The 26816-nt window shown below is 38.3% G+C and overlaps 1 protein-coding gene across 2 annotated transcripts in view; it reads right to left on the bottom strand.

The window, feature by feature from the left end:
• The window catches only part of LOC114658053 (bcl2-associated agonist of cell death-like), a 695521-nt gene that overhangs the window by 14347 nt on the left and 654358 nt on the right, over positions 1 to 26816 (bottom strand). Inside the window, exon 1 of one of the 2 annotated variants that reach the window (XM_028810079.2) lies at positions 6058 to 6155. The exons of the other annotated variant lie outside the window; for it this stretch is intronic. The gene's annotated coding sequence lies outside the window, so the exon portion shown is untranslated. Of the gene's footprint in view, positions 1 to 6057; positions 6156 to 26816 lie in introns of those variants that run through there. 2 annotated transcript variants of the gene reach the window in all.

Here is a 26816-nt window from a genome sequence, read left to right as displayed (position 1 = left end):
AAATTCGACATGTTGACTATGTCAAGATTAAAGTCGACATTTCCACTTTATTCTCATAGTTTATTTTATAATTAAAGTAGAATGTTGTAAACTAAACTTCATCCTAAAATCAATGTTTAATTTACTAGATTTTCTCAAACCCCGTCACAAGTTAATGCAGCACATCAAATACTTTGTGTTAAGTGTTCCCCGACCCAGTCATTAATTACTACGCTTCTTAAACTGACTTCCTCCGCACTAAGAGCAGGCGCCTGCAGCAATCACCGCACAGAATCCATTCACTTCATGATATTCCTGCTCTCTACCAAAACCCCAGTTCCAATCTTTCCTTTTTGTTTCTCCACATTACCAATCACCACACGATAAACATCTTTGTGAAATTAAAACTAGTTATTAACTTACCCGACGGAGTGTTCAGAACTTTAAAAATATCTTCATTATACATGTTTAATTATGCCATCCATTCAGAGTTGCGCCCATCTCTGAACGAGTCGCCAGCACAGGATGAATACAAGCAAAACATACACTAGCAAGTACAAAAACAAGTACAACTTGGCTTGCAGTATTATCCAGTAGTATAGAAACAGTATTTACACATCTGACCTTTTAAAACTAAAGTATCTCCAGGCGACGGACGTGACTCCTTTTTTTTTCGGCAAAAGTTCTTCTGTTCATTATGTTCAACTTTTAGTTCAGTTTCGGAATGCTCTCTGTCCATTTTCACCACGCGGCATACCTATGCTACTGCCCACTATTTAGTGGTGTAGCAGTGAAAAAGAGCCCTAGTGCAACAAATCTGTGTTTAGCGGTGTAGCAGTGAAAAAGGTCCCCACTTGAACAGTTTCCCGCTGCGCCATGTTCCGAACGTCGTTTAGGCAATTTAAACCAGTGTTGCGGTATAAGAAAAATCCATATCATAAAAAAAATAAAACACGGTTTTCGGTATGAACCGGTATACCGATCAGCACTAACAGGGAACACCTTGTTTCAACATTAAATATTTAGACATATACATAAAAAAGCAGGAAACCATGGAAGATAGCATCCACAGTTCATTATATCATAATCAGATGCAGACTGATTAGAACTCCGTGAGGTGAAGTTCAAAGTTGAAACTGGAGAAATGTAAGCAACCAAAATGTTAAAAACATGGAATCTTGACTCTCTAAAAGGACAGAATGGAGTGTCACTCCCACAGCAAACTGAAGAACCAATGCTTACAACATAAATAAATTGGCCACAAAGGAGACTTCACGATAGAACAATAAAAATATTTAAAAATGTAGGAATGTCAACATGGAAAATGGAAAAAATACAATATAGGAAAAAAGGTCACTGAACTAAGAATTGAGAAATCAAACAAGTAAGGAAGATCACACTTGCTTTATAAAACTGGCCACAAGAACATCAATAGTTAATCCAATAAATACCACCCAAGCACAACAAGCAGGAAAAAAGACAGAGAAATGCAGACATCAAGAAATCCGTGCCGATAACAGTTCATCTACATCTTTGTAGTTTTACAGAGTAAATTGGAATACTGTATTCACTGTGCTTAAAATAATTGGAAATGGTTTGAAAGACAGAATTTTCTAGTTTTATAAATGGGTCATAAAAGAGCATTAGACTAAATAGTCAATGGTAAGTCATATGCACACTGCCACCAACTACTTTTCAGTGTCTACATTGAAGCAATCATTAAAAAAGCAAGGGAAAAATCTAACTGAAGGTGTATTCACTGCAGGACAAACAATGACATCTTGCAGATTTGCTGATGACAGGACAACACTCTCTAGTATGAAGGAAGGACTACAGGTTTTAATAACAAAGTAGAAAATGTTTTGGGATGAAAATAAATATGAAATGGACTAAAGCAATGACAGGATCAAAAGAAGAAGGCAGATAATTAAATATTACTGTGAAAACCAGAATGCCTGAAGTGGTGGAATAGATTCACTACTTCTGTAACCTTATCAAGTCAGACAGACGGCATTCCAAAGAAATCTAAAGCAAAATTTAAACTGCCAAATAAGCATTTTAAAAAATGAACAATTAACAAAACACTTAAAAGCTTAAAGAAAAGAAAAAAAAAATCTTATGTTTGGATTGTGGCTACCTATGCCTGAGTTGTGGAAAATGTAACAGCGAAGCATGTAATAAGCCTGGAAGCTTTACAAAAGGTCAGGAAAGACTGATAAAAATAAGTTATATGAAAAAGGGGGCGGCACGGTGGCTCAGTAGTAGGGTCCTCCCTGCATGGAGTTTGCATGTTCTCCCTGTGTCCGTGTGGGTTTCCTCCAGGTGCTCCGGTTTCCTCCCAGTCTAAAGACATGCACGTTAGGTGCATTAGCGATCCTAAATTGTCCCTAGTGTGTGCTGGGTGTGTGTGTGTGTGTGTGTGTGTGCCCTGCCAGGGGTTTGTTCCTGCCTTGTACCCTGTGCTGGCTGGGATTGGCTCCAGCAGACCCCCGTGACCCTGTGTTAGGATATAGCAGGTTGGACAATGACTGACTGACTGAATGAAAAGGTACTAAGTCAGGTACAGAGTAAGAAAAGCTGGATTAGAAGGAATTGGTCTAGGAAATATTCTTTGTGGGAAGATCATGAGGAAGTAAAAGAATGACAGTGTTTCATGGTACTCACCAAGGAAGAATGTACTGTACATGCTGAGGAAAATAGCAGCTGAAGACAGATTAATGTTCAGAGAAATACTCCTTGGGCCTGTCTAAGGACAGAACACGATGATGATGGTTTCCATCTAGACAGCTACCATGTGAAGCTAGAGATTTTGTATATAATCAAGATAATTGCATTCAACGTACTATATGAGCAACATATTTAGGGACTGACTCAGTATACCTAAAAATCAGCTTTGTAATTGGATGCAGCTTATTGCAAGATTTTGTACACCAGATAGAAATCTCTTCTACTTCAATACCACCTAAATAACTGATGTTAGCATTTTAAATATATTCTAAAATTGCATTGCGTCTAAAACTGGTTACCATGTTGTTGCTGCACCAGTCAGGACGGGTACCAGGTCACATAACTCTGTACAAGATAAAACAAGTCTAGAAAAAAGATTAATCAATCAGCAGAATGTGAAGCACAAGGCCTTCTGTAGAAGTATATGCCCAGCTTTATAGAACACCAGAGGCACAATACACTGCCCACCGCCACAGTATCTGAAAGACAGTAATAAACAAAACAAATGTACAATACCACAAAGAAAACGAAGAACATGAGACACTTTGTCAGTGTATCAAAAAAACAGCAAAGTTAACTCACACTTTCATCAATTTTCAAGAAGCAAATGGCATTAACAGCTTGTCACCCAAGGGTTTCTTACAACTTTTTACCTGCATTTTCATAGACTTCTTTCAAGGCACTTCAGAAACTTTTAGAGCTGTGTCATTGAACACCCTTTATTCATTAGTAACCAATAAACACTTCTACTGTATGAGCCATCTAAAGTTTACTGAAACTTTGGGTCCTCCCTTATGGCGGAAGCTCCTCAGATAGATTGTGATCTGCAGACCTCAATTAGGCAGCTGGATGCAAAATATGGATGGACAGGTTGCAGACATTCATTTTGTAGTCAGTAACAAGTCGATGACATGTTATCTTTCAAAAGGAAGCTCTCCAGTAGATCTGCAACAAACTGGATTTACCTTTCATCACTGTTAATACATAAACACTCCACCAGCAGCTGAATCTATGTCCTCCAAAATAATCTATGTGGCACAAAGATTGTGCTTGGAATGTATATGGAAATCCATCTATCCATCAGTTTGAAATACCCATTCAACCCAATTTTAGGGTAACAGGAAGCCCTTTATCTTAAAATGTGAATAGGAACCAACCCTCAACTTAGTGCAAGTTTACTGCAGGACATATTAACACCCGCCTGCCCAAAATTTTTCACAACAGGCAAACGTATGAATGGCAGTTAACCTAACATACACAGTCTACATTACAATATTTGATCATGAAAATGGTGGAAGGTTGTGGGTATAATCACAGTCTTGTAGAGCTATAAGGCTCTATTGCAAATGAATGCACCATTGTACTATCCATTTGTAAGTTACATTTGCCATTTTTTTTTCCTCCATCTCTGCCTCAACAGAAACTCTTAATTCATTAACACATAATATCACCCATCTAGTATATCTAACTTCCTTTCCCCACTCTGAAATCATTGATGATGGAAACTTGGATCTGACAGATTAACGGGATTTACAAACATTTTAAAAACAGGCAAAAATAAATTGGACTGTGGACTTTTAAAAAGGGAGTGGAGGATAGAGCAGGATGGAAAGGAGGTTACCTGTTCTCAATGCATTTCTAACTGAGTGCTCAAATTTAATAATTGTTTTCTTTGAAAACAGGTTACCCTTTTTTATTTTTACTCAATGTTTGTCTTCAACTGTCAATATCACCTTTTAGTTATCATGTATTTACTGCACATTGACAAATACCTTACAAATATAAAAAATACTACTGTAGAATAAAGCCGAGAGGCTTTTGCTAAAAAAAAAAAAAAATCTCAAATCTGACATGCATCTTATTACCTGCAGTATATCTATCCAGTTGAAAACGTAACAGCTTTAAGTTTCAGTTCTATGAGGTTCTGCATACAGTGTTGAAGTCACACCTTATCCATTAACTACTACATAGTTCATATAATGCTTTCACAGCGTGCACTATACAAGGCTCCAACAGCATTTTTAATATTCTAGAGTTTCTCATTGGATAAACATTTGCATTGATTTTTGTCAATTATTCATATTAAGGGGCTCAAAGAATACAGTTTAGTTATCCAACAGCGCACCCCTTTAAGTCAGATCTGAATGTGGCAGACAAACTGGCTTAAACCACCACGTTACCACTGATCTCTTATTTAAGAAAAGAGGCTTTTCAAACCAAACATTTGACTTTTTAAGATATGGCCGCTATTGCAGGAAAGCGGAAGTGAAATAAGATGTACACTACAGGTTTTCTATCCCTCCTCTCATATATGCTCCTAAACTAACGGCATTGGATTTTTTGATAGTTATCCAGTTTTACAAAAAGGGTACTACAAGGCCAGATCTGTACATATTTAATATCTACAATTCGTATCGCCGTAACACAGCCACTTGTACCTTACACATCGCCGGACAGCTAGTTGTCATTCTACTGTACGTGCGAAGGGCTTGTGTGATGTAAAAATTACAACAAGCTGTGTACTTTGCTATTCCGATTAATAGAAATTGAGAAATTCGTTTCCGTTTTCAGAAAACAAAAAAAACAATTAACCACAATCTGTACTTCGGAGACCTTACTGCTTCCTGAATTCCCAGAGATTAAACTCCAAAAAAAACAAAAAAAAAAAAAAACGAAGTCAGTCATCAGATGTAATGTTGCCTGCTAAATAGACTTAGGCTGAATTATGACACAAGGTAAGACCGGGAACAATTTTCACTCCAGAAATCAAGCAACGAACACACTTTGTCACCAATCCCAAAATAATTTAACGTGATGGGAAGACCAGTTTCACTGTGTTGCGCTGCAATTCGTCTTTGTTGAAAACTCATTTACACTTGCTCGCGTTCTTAAGTTCAATTACAAACAGATTCACTGCAATTTAACCTGCACTCGCACACTACAAGCCCCTTTAAAAGTCGACAGCAGCGATTCGCCCCTTTGTAAGGCTACGTTACTTAACACGTACTTATTCTACGACAGCAGTTCTAATTGGTCGTGAAGCAAAGGGAAATCAATTTAGCCTAGCAACAGACAGTTTTACACCAAACAACAAAGCAAGTTTCAAGGTTGTTATTACGAAAGGTGACGCTATGACAGCGCATTATGTTTTTAGTTAATAACAAAAGAAGGCTAATTTGATAACAATACGTCTTTCATCAGCAGTCAAACGCTCGCGGGCAGCACTCTTTTGTGCTACTGTAAAAACTGTAAGTCACACGAAATCTTCTCTTTACCTTGCCAGTTAACTTTTTAATATGTGATGGAAAAAATAGCCGTTAATATTGCTTATATCCTCCAAGTATCGCTTACCTGAAATTCCTAAACAAGCCAACTCCGAACCCTCGGTCGTTCTCACTGTTGTCAGTCCAACATTTGGTTTCACTTTGATTATCCAATCATAGAGCCGCTGTCCAGTCCCATACGAACCAATCACTTGGTGATAGTAACACGAACGTCCAATCCAATAGCTGCCTGGGTGGGGCCATACCGTCCACAATTCTTGTTTACTTTCAGAGTCGTTAACAATTAATAGTGGTGCACTTCAGTTGAGTCCGATTAAACTGGAATTTGTTTCAGTGTATGCGTATTCACGATTTGTACATTTTACAAAATATCCCCTTTGGAAATCGTTCACCGAAAATGGGAGTAACTTTACGACAACTCATAAATTATGTGGTTTTATGTCTATCACAGAGTCTTTGTTCCTTTCCCGACTTTTAAATAATATTTTGCTTTTGTAAATTCTTAAAATTGAAACAGTTCGAAAAAAAACTATTTTGTTGCTTTTACAACGCTTTATCGATTTGATTTCAGGATTATGTTTGGATATCTTTACGAGGCTCGTGACACTGCTCTTAGTTTTAAGTCTGTTTTCCATCGCGAAAAGACTCTTATGGAAGACAGCAGTCAGGTTATCAATGCTTGAAGTCAAATCAGCCGCACTTGAAATTGGATTGCGCGTTTGTACTATATTTAAGGTACACGATCGCGCTGCCTTTCTTTTGACGTCAAGAGCAATTTGTTCAAAGTTGCTTTGCATGAACTGGGAACAAACAAGTAAATAAAATAAACGGGTTTAAACTGTATACCTAAATTCCTACGACTTTTAAAAAGACGTTATGTGCATCTACACTTAGGTTAACCTTTCAGTGCTATTTCTTAGAATGTTCCTATATAGCATTGCAAAGTCTACTACAAGGTAAGTGACGACGTGTTGGGCTGTAATTCCTACAAATCTGTGCAAGTGTTACTGCACTATAATGTCCCAAAACACCTAATACCATTAGAAAGACAAAGTCCTTGATTATTGCTTGTGAAAATTTGCCAGTCTATTAAGGTATTTTAATTTTAATTAGTTTAATTAATTTTCTTAATCTATTCAATCTAAATCCCTAACGAGTTTCAATAGCTTTATACAACTATGATAGTACTGTATAGGATAATTCTGGGGCTGTTGCTGGGAATTTTCCTATAATGCCCATAAAATGTCTGATATTATATGGAATGATCAGTGCTTTGTATTACCAGTTAATTGTTGTGAAATATTTTACTGTACCATTTTCCATCCATCCATTTTCCAACCCACTGAATCCAAACACAGGGTCACGGGGGTCTGCTGGAGCCAATCCCAGCCAACACAGGGCACAAGGCAGGAAACAATCCCAGGCAGGGTGCCAACCCACCGCAGGACACACACAAACACACCCACACACCAAGCACACACTAGGGCCAATTTAGAATCGCCAATCCACCTAACCTGCACGTCTGTGGACTGTGGGAGGAAACCGGAGCGCCCGGAGGAAACCCACGCAAACACGGGGAGAACATGCAAACTCCACGCAGGGAGGACCCGGGAAGCGAACCCAGGTCCCCAGGTCTCCCAACTGTGAGGCAGCAGTGCTACTCACTGCACCACCGTGTGTACCATTTTCTTTTATATATAAATTAAACCCTTCAGTTCATTTGAAGACTTTATATGCCTAAGGCAGATAATCCAAAATTTGGGAGTGCTTTCTTGCAATTTTCCCATAATGCCCAAAATTTCTAATAGTATATCAAGTGCTCTGGTAATGTCAGCATTGGTCACTGTTGGCTTAACATAAAAAATATCATTTTGGGTGAAGCATTGCTTTAACTAAAAATTATTCATTTAGGTTACAGGATCTTCACAAGTGAGTTGCTTAAAATTAAGGAAACGGGACACTTGTACTGTCTTTGTAAACTGTATTTTCCTTTACTTGTCTTAAAGGATAAGTTCTGTACTGTTCAAGTCAAAGTTATTTCTTCACAATCATGGTATATATTAATTTGACACATACAATTGTGTTCTGAAGTGAAGTGTTTTTTTTTATAAATTGTAAAAATACTTTGTCTGTTCATGCAGCTTACAATGAGACTAATGGATACACTGGTATATACAGTGCATCTGGAAAGTATTCACAGCGCATCACTTTTTCCACATTTTGTTATGTTACAGCCTTATTCCAAAATGGATTAAATTCATTTTTTTCCTCAGAATTCTAATCACAACACCCCATAATGACAACGTGAAAAAAGTTTACTTGAGGTTTTTGCAAATTTATTAAAAATAAAAAAACTGAGAAAGCACGTGTACATAAGTATTCACAGCCTTTGCCATGAAGCTCAAAATTGAGCTCAGGTGCATCCTGTTTCCCCTGATCATCCTTGAGATGTTTCTGCAGTTTAATTGGAGTCCACCTGTGGTAAATTCAGTTGATTGGACATGATTTGGAAAGGCACACACCTGTCTATAAAAGGTCCCACAGTTGACAGTTCATGTCAGAGCACAAACCAAGCATGAAGTCAAAGGAATTGTCCTCCAAGACAGGATTGTCTCGAGGCAGAAATCTGGGGAAGGTTACAGAAAAATTTCTGCTGCTTTGAAGGTCCCAATGAGCACAGTGGCCTCCATCATCCGTAAGTGGAAGAAGTTCGAAACCACCAGGATTCTTCCTAGAGTTGACCGGCCATCTAAACTGAGCGATCAGGGGAGAAAGGCCTTAGTCAGGGAGGTGGCCAAGAACCCAATGGTCACTCTGTCAGAGTTCCAGAGGTCCTCTGTGGAGAGAGGAGAACCTTCCAGAAGGACAACCATCTCTGCAGCAATCCACCAATCAGGCCTGTATGGTAGAGTGGCCAGACTGAAGCCACTCCTTAGTAAAAGGCACATGGCAGCCCGCCTGGAGTTTGCCAAAAGGCACCTGAAGGACTCTTGGACCATGAGAAAGAAAATTCTTTGGTCTGATGAGACAAAGATTGAACTCTTTGGTGTGAATGCCAGGCGTCACGTTTGGAGGAAACCAGGCACCGCTCATCACCAGGCCAATACCATCCCTACAGTGAAGCATGGTATATATCAATAGGAGTGGCTTCAGGACAATTCTGTGAATGTCCTTGAGTGGCCCAGCCAGAGCCCAGACTTGAATCCGATTGAACATCTCTGGAGAGATCTTAAAATGGCTGTGCACCGATGCTTCCCATCCAACCTGATGGAGCTTGAGAGGTGCTGCAAAGAGGAATGGGCGAAACTGGCCAAGGATAGGTGTGCCAAGCTTATGGCATCATATTCAAAAAGACTTGAGGCTGTAATTGCTGCCAAAGGTGCATCGACAAAGTATTGAGCAAAGGCTGTGAATACTTACGTACATGTGATTTCTCAGTTTTTTTATTTTTAATAAATTTGCAAAAACCTCAAGTAAACTTTTTTCATGTTGTCATTATGGGGTGTTGTGTGTAGAATTCTGAGGAAAAAATGAATTTAATCTATTTTGGAATAAGGCTGTAACATAACAAAAGGTGGAAAAAGTGATGTGCTGTGAATACTTTTCGGATGCACTGTAGGTGAATGAAAAAGCCTTACAAATTACTAAATATGTCCACTTTGAAGCAACAAAAGTTTTGATTCAAGATAGCATGCCTTTTGTGTTTATGAGACATCCTTTTGATAATGAAAGGAAACTAGAACTATTTTTATTGAGGTAAGTTTGCATTTCCTGTCCACTTGTCTGCTTACTGCCACCCTCATGGGTCGAACTATGACAACCCAACCCAGCACTATATTCTGCTTATAATCCTACTTTTACCACTACAATTCTATTTTTTCCACAGTTTCGTTCTGCCATGACTTTTAATAACATACAGATGCACACTCACATCATATGATTAATTTTTCCTAAACGGCACTTACTTTTTGCCCGTTACACTTTGTGTTGTTATTTTACATACCCTACTGAGTGAGATTCACACCAAGTGACAGTGTAGTGAAAGGAGCACATAACAGTTTCATTGTATTTTGTAGAAATACCATTTAGCCAGTCAATACATAGGGAGAACATGCAAAATTTATTGAGACCCTGATGATGTGAATCAGGAATGACAGCTCTGCAGAAGCTGCCATAAAATGAGCCCCGCAAGCAGTGCTGGCAGCGGCAGTAGCAGCGCTGAGGACTGGGGAGCAAGGAGCATATACATAGCACTAGCCAGGCCTGTAAACTATCATCTGGTATGGAGATTCTTTCAACCATACTTTACATATTTGGTAGAAAAATGCTGGATGAGATTGTGCTCTTGATGCATAGTTGCTGACAAGGAGCCAAGGAAAGAGTGGCTTATGGGTTCCCCTGCATGAGCAGACTGAGGTGGAAGTATGTGTCACAATGTGGTGGAAGCGATCGCTAAAATAATGAAATAAACTTCAATATAGTGAAAGTGTGCCTTTTACACTTATTATTGCTGTGTTGTCTACAGAATAGAGACAGCAATTCATATCAGAAGATAAACAATGGAGCAAAGTGCACAGTCTCCTTTTAAAGTGGCACAACAATGTTTTGCTTTGTGTTTTTTTTTCCTTCTTAAAAGAGCATGGATGTATTGTTTTGGAATTTGTGGGCAATCTCAAGACGCAAATTAATACTCATATTCTGCTAGTTTTAAGGTTTCTGGTTCAAGACATGGCATCACGTTTTGAATTATCTGCAGTGGCTTGGCAGTACATGAAGGTATTCCTGCCAGTGGAGCTACCATAGTCAAGAAATGACAAGACCAATGCCTGAACCAGAGATTGTGCTGCATACTCCATCAGATACAGCCTGAACTTGCAGATTTTGTAGAGTGAATCTGCATGAATTAGAAATAATGTCAATGAATGATAGCTAGTGGTCATTGATCATCAACCCATGGTTATATTCTCACTTAGTAGGTGTTAGTGACAATGAATCAAGCTCTGCAGATATATGGTGTTGAACAGATGGATAACAGGAACTTCTGTCTTTGCCAGCTTGGAGCTGGAGATATTATTCCTTCATACAAGTTGAGATGTTAGTTAGAAATGCAGACATACTAGTTTAGACTGTGTGGTATTCTACAAGGAAACAACAGGTACAGCTGCTAATTATCAGCATAGTACTGATATGAGATTCCATATGGCTGGATAAGAGTGTCTACAGAGGTGGTGTACAAGAAGAAGAGAATAGAATCCAGCACTGTTCCTTGGGGTGTCCCTGTGCTTGCCTGATGCTACTTTGATATCTCCTCTCCATAAGACACATGATAGAGCCTGCCCAAGAAGTATGATTCAAACAATCTGAGAGCAGTCCCAGTGATGCATAGGTCAGAGAGTGTGGCAAAGAGGACCTGATGGATAAATGTGTCAAAGTGGAGGACAGATCAAAAGTACCATATACAGTACAGAGAAATTGTAATTGCATGTCCAACCAACTTGCAGCATGTATTTCATCATTATTTTTAATATATATTAACACTTGAACAATACAGCTATTACAAACACTCTAAAATGGAATAAACACAATAAATCAAAACACAGTTTTTAACCACTCAGTGCTACTGTATAATTAAATGTCAAAGACATAATTCTTGATTATTAAAAAAAAGGTTTCTACAAAGAACTGTAAGATATAGCATTTAAAACACTTCCAAGAATAGTTGTATTTCATGTGTAAGGTACAGTAAAGGAATCTACCAGTCTTGTCATGGCTGCTATGGCCACAAAACCTGTATTCAAAGGTGCAACAACAACATGACAGCATTTGTGACTTTTTTCCTCTGTTTTTTGCTGATGCCATCTGCAGAAAGACTTCTGTTTTTCAGAAAGGCAGATCTGACTATCTGACTAAACAGGTGAAAAAAATTGACATCAAGACAAGGCAAAAATGCAGGGTAGAAAAAGAACAAAGTATGATGAAATATTAAGTTTACGTTTCATGCTGAATTATGTACAATGGGGAAGTCATAGTACAGTGTCCAGAATGTAAAAGGTGGTACCACCCAACTTGTGCTCACAATCCACAAATGCTTAAAATATATGGAAGAATACATGCATTGCCTAAATTCAAAAGAATAAGAAAATGTAGAATTACAGAATGATAAAGATGTAAATTGCATACCAAAATCACAGCTAAAAGCAATACTCAGTTTGTGTGAGAGTTCTCTAGTTGGTCATCCTTCTGAAGTGTTTGAAAAGTAAAGTCAAACATAATATGTTATTATTTATTATTTATTGCTACATTTCTTATGTTTTCTGTTAGATTTTCTGTCTTGTATCATAATTTCATCTAGAAATAAATCAGATACATTTTAGGAATTAATAAATATCAATAAAATAAACTTTTGATTAATGTTAACACTTTAACAGAAATGACACTAAAGACAATAGAAAGTTCATGTGGAATAACGAGGGATATTCAGACTTTAAATTTAGAACAAGTGGAGGCAGAATATATTTCCACCCCAGGCTCTTTGGATGATGTCACTATAGATTTAAAATAAGACCTTGTCCACAAAGTGTTCATCGGTGTCTATGCCATTAGCCTAGAGGACTATTATGTAGACAGGCAATACATCTTAAAGTGCAGGAGTAGAAAAGAAGTTGACAGAAACTGAGTAACAAAAAAGATCAAAGAGATTACACAAAATGTGAGTCCCAAAGGCCTTGCCAGTTGTAAGACAGGTTGTAATTAAGACAGTAATGTAACACACTAAAGGATATTGACCAGGCATCTACATTTCTAATACCATAGAACCATATCAAAGAAATAAAATATAGGTAAAATAAAAAGCAAGTACTTCGAGGAAGAACAATGATGTAACATAAAATAGCTTCAGTTCACAAGCCATTCGTATACAGTAGGTTCCTCAGTGCTTGTTTATTAATATGGTATCATTAATGATGCTGGAAGTGTTCTGAGATTTTGGGTCATTACATTAAAATGGAAAACAAAAAAAGTCTGGTACTGACTGAGGAAGCCATCACAATTAAAGCTTCATGAACTGTCTGATATATTTTGTCCCGCACAAGATATTATTATTATTATTAAGTTACATTTATTGAGCGCCTTTCAAAAACCCAATGTTGCTTTAAATACAGAGTAAAAAAAAAAATTACAGATGACAAAACTTCATAGAAGAGGAAAGTTTTCAGTTGAGATTTAAAAGAGCAGAAAGAGGAGCAATCTCGGAGAGAATGAGGAAGAGAGTTCCAGAGTTGAAGGGTTATAGCACTGAAGGACCTGCCTCCCAAGGTGGAGAGTCTGGTGTGTGGGACAGTAAGGAGAGTACTGCTCGAGGACCTAAGAGAGTGACAAAGAGTGTAAGGGGCTAGTAGCTGAGTGAGGTAGAGGGAGCAAGGTTATGTAAGGCTTTGAAGGTGAGAAGCAGAATCTTAAGTTTAATCCTTGATGGATCCGGTAACCAGTGAAGCTGGGAGAGAACAGGGGAGATGTGAGCAAAACGCTTTGTATGGGTGAGGACTCTGGCTGCGGAGTTCTGAAGCTTCTGTATAGATTTTGCATGGAGGCCAATGAAGAGGGAATTACAGTAATCAATACGAGACATTAAGAAACAATGAACCAGAGTCTGAGCATCATTAAAGGACAGAAATGGATGGAGGTGGGCAATGTTACGGAGATGATAGAATGAAATTTTGGAAAGAGACCGAATGTGTAGCTCAAAGTTAAGTGATGAATCAAACAAAACACCAAGATTTCTGACAACAGGAGCAGTGTTGACAAGTGTACCATCAACAGAAACAGAAATTAGATGCCTTAGAAAGTTGGGATTTTGGACCTACCAGTAACATTTCAGTTTTATTGGCATTAAGTTTGAGAAAGTTATTTTCCATCCATAGCTTAAGATCAGTGATGCAATTCACTATCTGTAGGGGAGTCTGTAATAAGATATAACTGTATATTGTCTGCATAACAGTGGAAGTTAAGGCCATGTCTACGAAAAATCTGACCCAAAGGAAGGCTATAGAGTAGAAAAAGTAATGGCCAAAGGACTGCACCCTGAGGGACACTACGCAACACAGGTGAGGTGGAGGATTTATATTGGCTGAGTGTGACAAACTGTTGCCTATTAGATAGATATGATGTGAGCCATTGAAGGGTTAAGCCAGAGATGCCTACAGCAGAGAGACGTGACAGTATGTATGTCTACTGGCATGTTGAGCGCCAGAAGTCAGATGATTTGAGGTACAGTATGCTTACTAATCATAGCCAAGAGAGTGGTGATATGTTGCATGTTGATATTGACATCTATCTATCTGTCTGTCTGACTCACTTACATATGATGATCTATCTATCTTACTATATAATAAAATGTTAAGGACTGTCAGTGTGAAGTCTATTCAAACTAGTGTTGTGGGGTGGTGTCACCTATTGCATGGCTGCACTTGGCACCTAATTTGGGATCCTGAGGTGGTTTGTCATGTGGTGGGTGGAGCAATGTGTTGTATCAGTGCATGCTCCCAACCTCTCTTCTGTCTTTCTCTAAACCAATCAGCCAGACAGGAAAAGGATATTTAGAAGTACTAATACAACTTTTTCAAAGGCACTAATGATATGTGACTCCTGGAGGTGCACCTAGCAAATCCAGGATACAGCTGACTATAACAGATCTCTAAAACCAGAAATATTATGTTTTTTTGTTCAAAGGAAATCAGACTTTTGGAGGCTTCATACTCAGATTATTCCATGTTGGCATTTTATCTCTCTTCGGGATGTCTGGATGCTCTGCCTCTCAAGCCATTTTTTTTCTCTTGAAGATAGGCAAACTGGCTTCTTCTCAGGGTTTCCTATTTTCTACCCCTAAGGGGATATTACATTTACATTTATTTATTTGGCTGACACCTTTTTGAAACAACAACTTTTATTTCTATCATTTTCAGACCAAGAATGTAGCTCAAAGTGCTTTACATGATGTTAAAGAGAAAGTTACAAGAAAAGAAAAAAAAAATAAGATTAGGTAGGTAAGAATAATAATCAATACGTAACAATGAAAAAATTAAATAAATCCATATGACCTTATTAAATAATGATATATAATTAGTAGAAGGGCAGCATCCTTATATACAATATGATATTGTAAGTCTCAAGGCAACTTACATTTGAGATACAATTGGTTCAGATTTTTTTGTTTTTCCAATTGAAGCACTGACCGGTAAAGCAACTTTCTTACATAATATCAGCAGGGTGTGAAGTCCAAAGTCTTAACCACTATACCCCACATATAACCAGGATAAGATATCATCTAATCATGATCTTATGCTGTGCTGGTCTCCATGGTCTTCCCTCTCCTTTTTAGGCAATGTCCTTGGTGTTGTACTTATGCTTCCTCCCTGAAATGAGAGTAGCATAGGTTTTGATGCACCCCATTTTTTCAACTCCCTTTTTAGTGGTTCCTTCTGAGGAAGCAAAGCAAGCTGTGACAAGTTAATCATGTGTTTCAAGTACACTGGTGGAAATTAAAGGTAAGTGCATTCAAAACAGATTCCAGAAAGTACTTCTTCACACAAAACCTAATGTAAATTGGCAACAAACCACCATGTCTTGTAGTTGAAGCAGAGACATACACAGCCATAAAAATGGTTTTGGGATGTGAGAGAAGGATGTGTGAACTTGAGGCAAACATTCAATAGAGAATAACAAGGCTGTAAATTGAACCCTTAACCCTGGAGGTGTGAGGCAGCAGCTCTCATTGCTGACACCAAAGACACAGAACCAAAATCCAGTGTTGTAACACATTTATACATAAATATATTTTAATGACACACTGAATTTAGTTGTCACATATGAACGTGTGTCTTGGTCTCAGCTTATCCCATCTCTTAACTATCTAATATTAATTTACTCTTGAAAAACTGTATTAGAAAATGGAGGGATGACGGTTCTGACCTAGAGTGGAATTCTTCAATTAGCTTTCTCTTTATTTCAATGCATGTGGTTCATGCATGCACACACTACTAAGGAACACTGTACTAAAAGCAGATATCCCTACAGTATTGAACTGAGGTAGCCTTTCATTAAGAAAAGTAAGTCAGATCTCCTTCACCACCTTCAGACTTTTGTATTCTGCTTCATTCATGCTTTCATTCACCTTGAATTTCTGAACAATGTTAGACCACACTCTCATCCACATGAATTCACAACAATTAAACAGTGAGCACCCCTTCTTACTAGTTTGTTTACCATCACCTCACTGCTCCTCTCATATCATTTTTCATAAAACATCACCTTTCCTTAGAAAAGAAGATATTGGAAATTGAGTGATTTATCATATGGAAAAGATTCCTCCAAAACGAAATACATTTATGAGCAACTTTGGTAGTGTACAATGCCTAGGTTTTATTATAGGTCAATGCCCCTGCATAGTGATGACCAGCTCTGTGGTCAGGAGCAAATGGATAGTCACAGTGTTGAAGAGTAAACATATTACATTTGCAAATTTATATCAATTGCGAGCACAGTAATTAAATTAAGCCTTTTTCTGACCTTTAAATCACACCTCAAATGATTTTTGAAATAATATGCTGAAAAAATTGTAAAGGCTATGGTGGAAACTACATTGTGGGACAGAAGTCATTGCTACCCCCAATAACATAACCACAATTAATGTTTCATTTGGGGTTAGTAAGAAATTCTTCGGTTGTGGGATAGCATCTGTAGTTAATTTTTTTAAATTGCACCCACTTACTGTGAAAGGAATGAATGAGAAAGCTGTACATCCTCATTCTCTCTCTGATTTCATATTCATAGTCAAAACTGTCAAAGATCTAAGTGGACAAATAGTATGATTGTACCTATATACCAGGACATCCAGGATTTTGAAAATTATATAAAACTGATGTCACAACCAATGAAAATATACCAAAGGATAACCAGTAAATGATGAGTATAGAGATGATATAGGGGAAGAACAGTTTGGTTTTATGCCAGGAAAAAGTACAAAGATGCAATTTCTGTCAGAAAACAGATTATTATAAAAATAGAGAGAAGCAGAATGGACTGAGCATGGTATTTATAGATTCATAGATGGGATATGATAGAGGTCCCCAGCAAGAAATGTGTTAATGTATGACAGAGAAAGTACTGGAGAAGTATGTTAGGATAGTTAAGGATATGTATGAAGATGCCTACATATACAGTAAGTGAAACGTTTTCTACAAACAACACAGAGATTTGTAGTTAAGGTTGGGTTACACCAAGGATCATCATTAAGCCCATATTTTTTTATTCTATGTTATGGATGTTACTGCTAGGGGAATAATAGATCAGACCCCAAGGTGCATGCTAAGGCATAAGAGCAAGATGGAGAAGTTAACTTCTAGAGATAAAGGCTTACAAGTGTGTAAAAGTTAAGATATCTAGGATCAACAATAACAGAGGATGGAGAGGTAGATCTAGAAATAAAGCACAGAATGCAATTAGGTTTAAAAAATAGATAAAGGTAATGGGAGTGTTATGTGGCTGAAGAATTAATGTAAGAGTAGGCCTATAGGGGAAAATATATACAACAGTGATCAAACCAGCATTATTGCATGGATCAGAAACCTGGGCAGTTAAAAAGGTGCATGAAAGGAAACTGGACACTACAGAAATGATGATGTTGAGATGGATGTACGGAGTAACAAAGCTTGACAAGATCAGGAATGAGGGAATCAGAGGTACAGTTAAAATTGTAGAACATTAGCACACAGTTTGCAACATGAAGAGTGATTCATAGGATGTTTTTCATGAGAAACAGGATAGTGTTGAATTTTGGTTTGCATGCAAAATAGATTAAGGAATTCTGAGAATATATGCAAATGTTATACCAAATATTAAAAGAGTAGTATTAGTTATTTGAATGTATATGTTTAAGCTTAGATACACTAATTAGTGTGCATATGTTTGTAAGAAGATGTGATGTAGATGCATGGGATATCGTAAGACAACAGTTTCTCATAGTTAGCTAAAAGGAACTTAACTGACAGGTAATCAGACCATAGGAATTTATCATCTGTCTCATTTTGACTGTTGTAGCCTTACTAGAAATAGACATCAGAGGCACCCTGTAAAGGAAAGGATTTTAAAATCATTTTCAGAGACATCAAAACTGCCAGGGAGAGATTTTATGTCTGCTCGACTTGCCATCTACAGTACCATCTCTATATTCGTAAACACCACATCTGGCTTAAGAAGACAAAGATTGCAACAGTTAAAATATGTAGGCACCTGATATGAAGCATGGCATGTGACCTTGATTTAAATCATTCAGGTTTTATGTTTTCATCTAGTTATTTTTATTACACGTAAGTATCTGCAAATAAACATAAGTGATGATTGAAATAAAGTTTGGATATTATCCCACTGAAATGGATTTATTTACTGACATCTAAAAATGAGTAATAAATGTTAACATAATGAGCTTTGCTTATTCAGGTATTACAGGTTTAAGATGAACTTTTTCAAAGGTAGCAAAGTGGAAGCAGAAAGAACTAGGTAAGTCCTGACAGGAGCCGGGTGGTTCTGAGCTTTGAATATTTCTCCTCGCATATGTGTTCAGGTTTGAGTTGTGCTGTGCTCTGTTGGGTTTGTATATGAATTTTTTTTCTGGGGTAATGATCTAGGAGTAGAATGACACATCCATTAATCCCAGCTTCTGGCCCCAGTAAGGTATTCCAAAGTATAGTATAGGCCTTTTCAGGGATAGCAATCCAGGAGCTGACCAACATGTTAATGAGTCCAAGCAGGAATGTGAATCATGGGCAGCTTCTGGACCCAGCTATGGTATTCCAAAGTATAGTACTTTCAGTGGTAGCAATCCATGAAGCCTTGCAAGTATTGAGGGGCATACACATAATACAAGGCTAGTAAATTTTGGGAATTTCCGAGATTAACTTGTCCACCAATTAAAAAAAAACACATTGGGGGTTATAGTGCCTTTTGTGAACACTTCTGTACAATAAAACACTATTTTAAGATATCTAAAAACTCCCTGAATCAATTTGAAGATAACTGTGCTTTGATTACAGTTCATGATATCTTCAATATCAAATAGATTATGTTCAGCAGGGTACTATAAGGAGCTTATGGTGGCTTTAACCTGTCAAAACAAAGCCATTAAGTATAATGGTTTTATGCTATCATAGACACAAGTAAACATTTTTACACACTTTATTAAATTTAAATATAGTAAATGTAAAACATTTCTCTATTTCAATAACTGTTTTGTTCTCAGCAGCTCCTAAACCCAAAACCATTTCTACCACCCCATAGCCATCCATTAAAAGTTTCTGTTCTGTTTATGTGGTGTGACATAAACTGGTTTATGATGACATTTATGGTGACATTTAACTGGTTGCCAGTTTTAAATAAATAATCGCCGCGCTTGCAGTTTAGCGAGGGGGCGAGGTGGTTGTGTGGCTTATGTGGTTCCAGGGGAATTCGTGATGTGGGCGTTTCTCACCTAAGTGCACAGGTGAGAAACCATCCGCATCCATTAATTGTTCCCGGGGGCTGCCGATTGCCACAGCTGCCACGTCCTCCTCATAAATAGAAGTGCGAGGCGACTAATGGGGAAAAAAAAAGTAAATAAATAAGTAAGTAAGTAAGTAAAAGAAAAGAAAGACGGAGGTTGCAGAGGAAGGCGGCAGGAAGCTGGATGAGAAAGACGGTGCAAGAGACAGCAAGCAAGCGAGCACGCGCAGGCAGGCAGCTGGATTGAAGAGCCCCTCATGAGCAGTGTATGGCCGACATTAGAGGAGGGGCAGTTGGAAGTGGTTGATCCAGCTGAATGATTTCTAGTAGCTGGAGTGACCGGTAGTATGGATGACTCCCTGTGGAAGGCAATGGGAGTTGTGGAGTCTTGGGAAGGTGAGCCTCCACGTGAGCGACCTGGCCGTTGAGGAACCCAAGTCTCGGTCTGGTAAGGAAGCCGTACGGAGCCAGGGAACGGAAGGCAACCGGACAGTTGTAAGGTCAGCTGCAGGAAGGGCGACTCCCCTGTTGAGAAGCCCGTATGGGAGAAGCAGGGGAGCCGCCAGATAAAAGAAGACACTGGGCTTTGGATTTTAAAGGGACTGCTTCCACCATTGTTTTAACCTCGTTTTAAAGGATTGTTTTTTTTCCTATGGTATTTTTAACCTCCACTTCACGTCTGTTTTATTGGATTATTTATTTAATGTCTTTTGTGATACACTGCACTATTTATTTAAACACTTGGCTTTGTTTTTGAATGTTTTGTTGGTTTTATAATAAATGCACTTGACACCTTTTTACACCATCCCCTTGCTCCATTTGTTGTGCCTCACTGCTGAGCTCATCGGTAATATTACCGACAGTGTCGGGTTCAAGGGCTTCCAGATGCAAGACTGGAGCATGGAGTAGAACCCGCATCGTCACACATGGCTTTGAGATATCTGAAATGCACTTCTATATACCTTTAAATATTTAACATACTTCAAAGCATTTCATGATCTATTTGAGATAACTGACACTCCTATCAAAACGTAAGGAAGCTCAAGAAGTAATTTTAAGATATACTGTATTTTAAATTACCTCAAAATGAGTATGGGGTTATTTTAAGATATCTTGAGATCTCAAAATGAACAGAAGTTGTTTAAAGATGCATCAAAATGCCTTTCCAATACCAAAGGAAATAATTTTAAAATATCTACAGAAAACTGGAAATACTTTTGAGAAACAGATTATTATCAAATATATGAAATGCATTTCAAGTCATCTTAAAGTTCTTTTGGAGGTATCTCCTAATGTTCTCATACAGTAGAGGGTAATTGTGCCTGAAGATGGGAAATTAGCAATGCCCCTCTCTATAGTGCTGTAGACCTTACTCATTTTTGAATACTTTTAGAAAATTACGTTTTCCTACATGCTGTTGATTTCAAATTGTAAACTGATCTAAACTGGAAATGTTTGCTTTCTGAAATTGACAGTTACTCCACCCAAGGCTGATTTGAACTTTTGTGTGGATCAATTCCAGTTGCTGGCAGCCCTTGCTAAGAGTAAGGACGTATTGAATTTGAATAGATGGAACTACTGTATGGTAAGATGAATTGGCTATTTTGTCAAATTTTATGAAAATAAAAGCACAATTCTTATGTTACCATTCTTAACTGAGACATTTATCATTCTGCTGTTTGATTTCTTGCTTTCCTACAGGCCCTAGATACCTTTAACTTGTAAGCTGCATGCCAATCATGAAGCTTTTAGTGATGGCTCCCTTTACAGGCTTCCAGTAATCACATTTTATCATTTTAATTATTTGAATCAATGCCAATTTTTACCCATTCAATGGCAGCCTAGCAGTATTTCAGGATTTATAGAGGCTCGTAAAAATGTATTGCCACTCTCTACTGGTTGCAGGCTAATTTCCTTTGTGGACCACCAGGGGACGTACCAGCCAACCTACCTGACACAGACAGGGAAAGACACAAGTGCAGGTGCAGGTGCAACGCATTTATTTTTCCACATGGGAACAGCTTCCCACTGCTTCCTACCTTTACAGCACAGTTCTCCAGTACACAAAGCACACTTAACCTTTGCTCTTTTCTCATTGCCACTCCTCCTCCAGCAAGCTTCTCCCTCTTCCACCTGACTCTTGCCCTGGGAGTAGTGGCTGCTGACTCCTTTTATAAGGCACCTGGAAGACTTCCAGGTGCTCGTTGACTGACTTCCAGTAGCACTTCCGGGTGTGGTGGAAGTGCTGCAACCCAGGGCTCCGACAACATCCAAGCTCCTTCTGGTAATAGCCACGGGCCCCAGAAGTGTGGAGTTTCCAAGCTCCAAACCCGTGGCCCTACAGCAAGCCAGGTGGACTGCCCTCTACTGTTCCGGGAAAGATAATAATAATACAGTGGAACCTCGAGATACGAGCACCTCTGTATACGAGAAATTCAAAATACGAGGAAAGTATGAGCGAAAAATTCAGCTCTAAATACGAGCATTGGTTCGCGTAACGAGCCACGAGCCAGGCTGTGGGTATAGCTCGCGGCTTAGCAAGGGGGCGTGGTAGCAGTTGCGAGCCGCGATCTGCGGTGTCTGCGTTTCTCACTTAAGTGCACAGGTGGGAAACTGCCCACATCCACGATTGTTCCTGTGGCTGATGGGCTGCAGCTGCCATGTCCTCCCCGCATATATAGAGAAGCGCGAGCCGGTTAAGGGGGAGAAAAAGTAAAAAAGAGAGAGAGAGAGAGAGCGCGAGCGAGCTGGCAGGCAAGTAGGCAAGTGCAGGCTCGCGCAGGCTCGCGTGTAGCTGAACAGGCGAGCCAAACAGCTGAAGCAGGACGGTGTAGAGAAGGTCAGCTGCATTAAGAGTGTCTCGCCTGTTGCAGAGCCCGCATGGGAGAAGCAGGTCAGACGCTAACAGAGAAGAAGCACCGGGGATTGTCATCTGTTTTTTGAAGACTGCTTCTTGTTGACGTTTTAACCTCGTGTTAAAGGATTGTTATTCTTGTGTATTTTAAACCTCCACTTCACAACTGTTTTAAGGATTATTTATTTAAAGATTTATTGAATGCTCTACTGCACTTTGGACACCTGTTTTGATTCTTTTAATAATCAGTTATATTATTTACCAGTGTTATTTATTAAAGGTAGACTACAGTATATATAATTTATCAGTGTTATTTGTTAGGAAAATTGATTTTTATGTTAATATATTTGGGGTGCAGAACGGATTAGCTGGATTTCCATTATTTTCAATGGGGAAGTTTGTTCTAGATACGAGAAATTCGCTATACAAGCTCAGTTCTGGAACGAATTAAACTCGTATCTAGAGGTTCCACTGTAATACATTTTATTTATACAAGGTGCCTTTCTAAGAACTCAAGGACACAGAACAAACAATAAATAAATAAAAAAACATAAACAACTTAAAATATCAGAAAATACAAAAATTAAAACCAAACAAAGCCACTGTAATCATAGAGAAAAAGCCATTTTAAACAGATGGGTTTTAAGTTTACATTTGAAGGTTGAAAATGATTTGATATTTCTCAGCTCAGTAGGTAGTGAGTTCCAAAGCTTGGGAGCAGAACGGCTGAATGCTCCCCATGGTGGTTAGATGGGCAAGAGGGACGGTCAGATGGATGGAGGAGGAGGATCTATGGTTATGGGAGGGAATGGCAACATGAAGAAGATTGGACAGATATGGAGGGGTGAGGTTATGAATGGCCTTAAATGTTAACAGCAGAATTTTAAAATCGATTAGAAAATTAATTGGGAGCCAATGAAGCTGTTGCAAGACCAGAGTAATATGGTGAATAGACAGGGTTCGAGTAATGATGCGAGCTGCAGAATTCTGGACTAGCTGAAGCTTATGGATTTATTAGAGAGACCAAAGAGGAGTGAATTGCAATAGTCCAGACGAGAAGTAACAAGACTGTGAGCAAGAATGGCAGTGGTATGGGGAGGGAGGGGCGGATGTGATTAATATTACGTTGGTGAAAGTAAGCAGACTGGGTGATGTTATTAATATGAGATTGGAAAGATAGAGTACTCTCAAGGATGACACCCAGACTCTTGACCTGAGGTGATGGGGAAACAACAGAGTTATCAATAGCAAGTGAAAGATTTTCGGCTTTGGACAATGATGATTTTGAGCCAATGAGGAGAACCTCAGTTTTGTCACTGTTTAAGAAAATTTGAAGAAAACCAGGCTTTAATTTCAGCAATGCAGTCAATAAGTGAAGATGGTGGAAAAGAAGAGGTGGGTTTACTAGCAAGGTAGACCTGGGTGTCATCAGCATAACAGTGACAATTAATGTTATATTTACAAAAGATATTGCCAAGGGGAAGAAGGTAAATAATAAAAAGAAAAGGCCCCAGGACAGAGCCCTGGGGCACACCTGAAGTAACAGTGGTGGGTTGGGATGTAAGAGTTTTAAGCTGAATGAACTGAGTGCGCCCTGAAAGGTAGGATCTGAACCAATCAAGTGGGAGTGTGGGTAATTCCAATCAAATATAATAATATAATCTATTAAGGAGAGTGGTATGACAAATAGTATCAAAGGCTGCACTCAGATCAAGGAGGATGAGAATAGTAATTAAATCAAGAGTATGCCGCCATAAGAAGGTTGTTGGTAATTTTAACAAGTGCCGTTTCTGTACTGTGGAGAGGACGAAAACCAGACTGGAACTTTTCATATAGATTATTATGAGATAAGTGGGAGTGAAGTTGGATAGCTACTATTTTTTCAAGAATTTTGGAGATGAAGGGGAAATTAGAAATAGGGTGAAAATTATTGAAGTTAGTAGGATTGGCACCAGGTTTTTTCAGTATTGGGTTTATAGCAGCAGTTTTAAAAGAGGAAGAAACAGTACCAATAGTGAGAGAACAGTGAACTATAACAGAAATGAGAGGGACCAAAGAGGGGAGGCAGGCTTTAACCAGAACTGTAGGGAGGGGGTCTAGCTGACAAGTAGATGGCTTAGATTTGCAAATGAGATCTGAGATTTCTGAGGAAGTCGGAAAGAGGAAAATGAGTGAATAGGCGAGTGTAGTTCAGCGGAAATACTGAGAGAATCTGGACTGAGGTGCTGATGTATCCTTTGGATTTTCTCAAAAAAGGACATAAGAGAATAACAGAAAGCAGTCGAGTAAAGGTGAGATGGTAAAGAGTCTGGATGTTGTGTAACATTATTAAGTAATGAAAACAAAGGCTTGGTGTTACCTTTATTACAAGAAATTAACTGAGTGTAATAGTTAGATTTGGTTTGAGCTATACAGTCCTTATAATAAAGTACATGATTTTAATGTATCTCTTTGTGGACAAAGAGTCCAGGTTTTTTATATAACCGTTCAAGTTGCCTGGCCTTGGCTTTCAGAAGCCAAAGTTCAGACATAAATCAGGGGGCAGAAAAATAAACAGATCTGGTTTTTAACGGAGCGAGAGAATTAAGAAAATCATTGAGTCCAGTGTTATAATATGAGACAAAGTCTTTGGGAATGGATAAATTATAAAAGTCCATTTGGGAATCAATTCTAGAAGACAGAAAATTCAAGTTAATATTCTTAATATTACAAAAAGATATGAGGCAGGGGAGCTTAGTAATAGAAAAAGTAAGTTTAGCATTAAACGAAGGGAGAAAATGATCAGTTATAGTGAGTTCATCTGCTGTAAGATCGAGAGGGACAACACCAAAGCAGCAGTTCAGGTCCAAGATATGTCCTTTACAATGGGTGGGAACATCAGTGTACTTACTGCTGGTATCCAAAACTCTCAAGGCAGAAGATAAAAAGTCTCTAGTGAGATGGATATTGATATTGTCCATATGTATATTAAAATCCCCCAAAAGAATTATGTTTGAAGTAATTGTAGATAAATGGGTAAGAAAGTTAGCAAGATCGTTCAAAAAATCATTGTCTGATTTAGGGAGGCGGTAGACAGTTGCACTGATGGTAGGAATAGGCCCAGACAATTGACACACAGATAATGTCCTGAACACAGTCTCTCCCCGGGTCCTTCAATTAAAGGGGCATCCCAACCAGGCAAGGATACTTATTATACATTGGTTAGTCTTTGTGTGCTTTCCACGAAAGTGAGAAATTTATGCTGATTTGAGATTTTGAGCCTCCAAGAAATATGCAAGGTGCTTCACTGCATGGAGACAGGCAACCCAAATATGGAAAAATAAAACCAGTTTATCAAACTGAATTTGACTGCCATCACTTGCCACCTGAGCACAGTAAATCAAAACAGACCATGTCAGATGAAAACATCGAATTAACTTTTGTCATGTAATAAAAGCTTCACACAATAAAAAAGAACATGTTCAGTTTTTATGCAGTTGTGACTACATACAGCACATAAATAATTGCATTTATAGAAAAGGATAAAGCTCAGAAGTGAGTTTACAATAAGAATTCAGAATGTCATAGAATATACACATAAGTCTGCTAAATTAGAAAAGTGAAATCAATGATCTTTTGATGGATAACACCCTGTAATGTAACATAGCAATTGTTGGTCATATTTTGAGCATGAGCTATGAGACAAAATTCCTTAACATGAAACATGTGTTTTTACACTTAAGGAATATTCCAAAATTTAGACCTCTTGTAAAATTGCAACATGCGGAGAAATTAATTAATGCTTTTGTTTTCAAGTCAGCTAGATTACTGTAATGCACTCCTAACTGGTCTACCTATGAAAGACATAATTCAGTTACAGTTAATTCAGAACACAACAGCAAGAATCTTAACCAGAAAAACAAAATTTGAGCACATCTCACCAGTTTTAGTGTTGTTACATTGGTTACCCATGTCTGTTAGAACCAAATTTAAATACTACTAATGGTGTATAAATCCTAAAATCTTGCACCTTCCTATATCTTTGGAGTGCCTGTCCCCCTATATTCCAAGATGTAACCTTGCATCTTCTAATACCAGCCTGCTTATAATTCCAAGAGCCAAGCTTAAAAGTTGTTGTCAGGAGGCCTTTTGCTATTATGCACCAAAAATCTGGAATCCCTTACCAATTGAGATACTCCAGGCTATTTACTGTGGAGCATTTTAAGAAACTCCTAAAATCCCACTTTTTTAAATTTACTGTTCAATTTAGTTCTACTCTCAATAACCTGGGTATGCACAGAATTAAATTATTAATACTGTATACTCATCTCTGGTTCTCCTGTGGTGTTCTACACCACCACCAGCAAACACTCAAAATCCTGTGCAGCCACCTGTGATGTCTGAATGAAAGCAAATACCCCAACTTGTGTTTTGGCCTGTAATCCCTGCAGATTTTTTTTCCC

This window comes from Erpetoichthys calabaricus, chromosome 1 (genome assembly GCF_900747795.2).
Source record: "Erpetoichthys calabaricus chromosome 1, fErpCal1.3, whole genome shotgun sequence".
Taxonomy (NCBI): Eukaryota; Metazoa; Chordata; class Cladistia; order Polypteriformes; family Polypteridae; genus Erpetoichthys; species Erpetoichthys calabaricus.
This window is presented reverse-complemented; position numbering and strand designations above follow the sequence as displayed.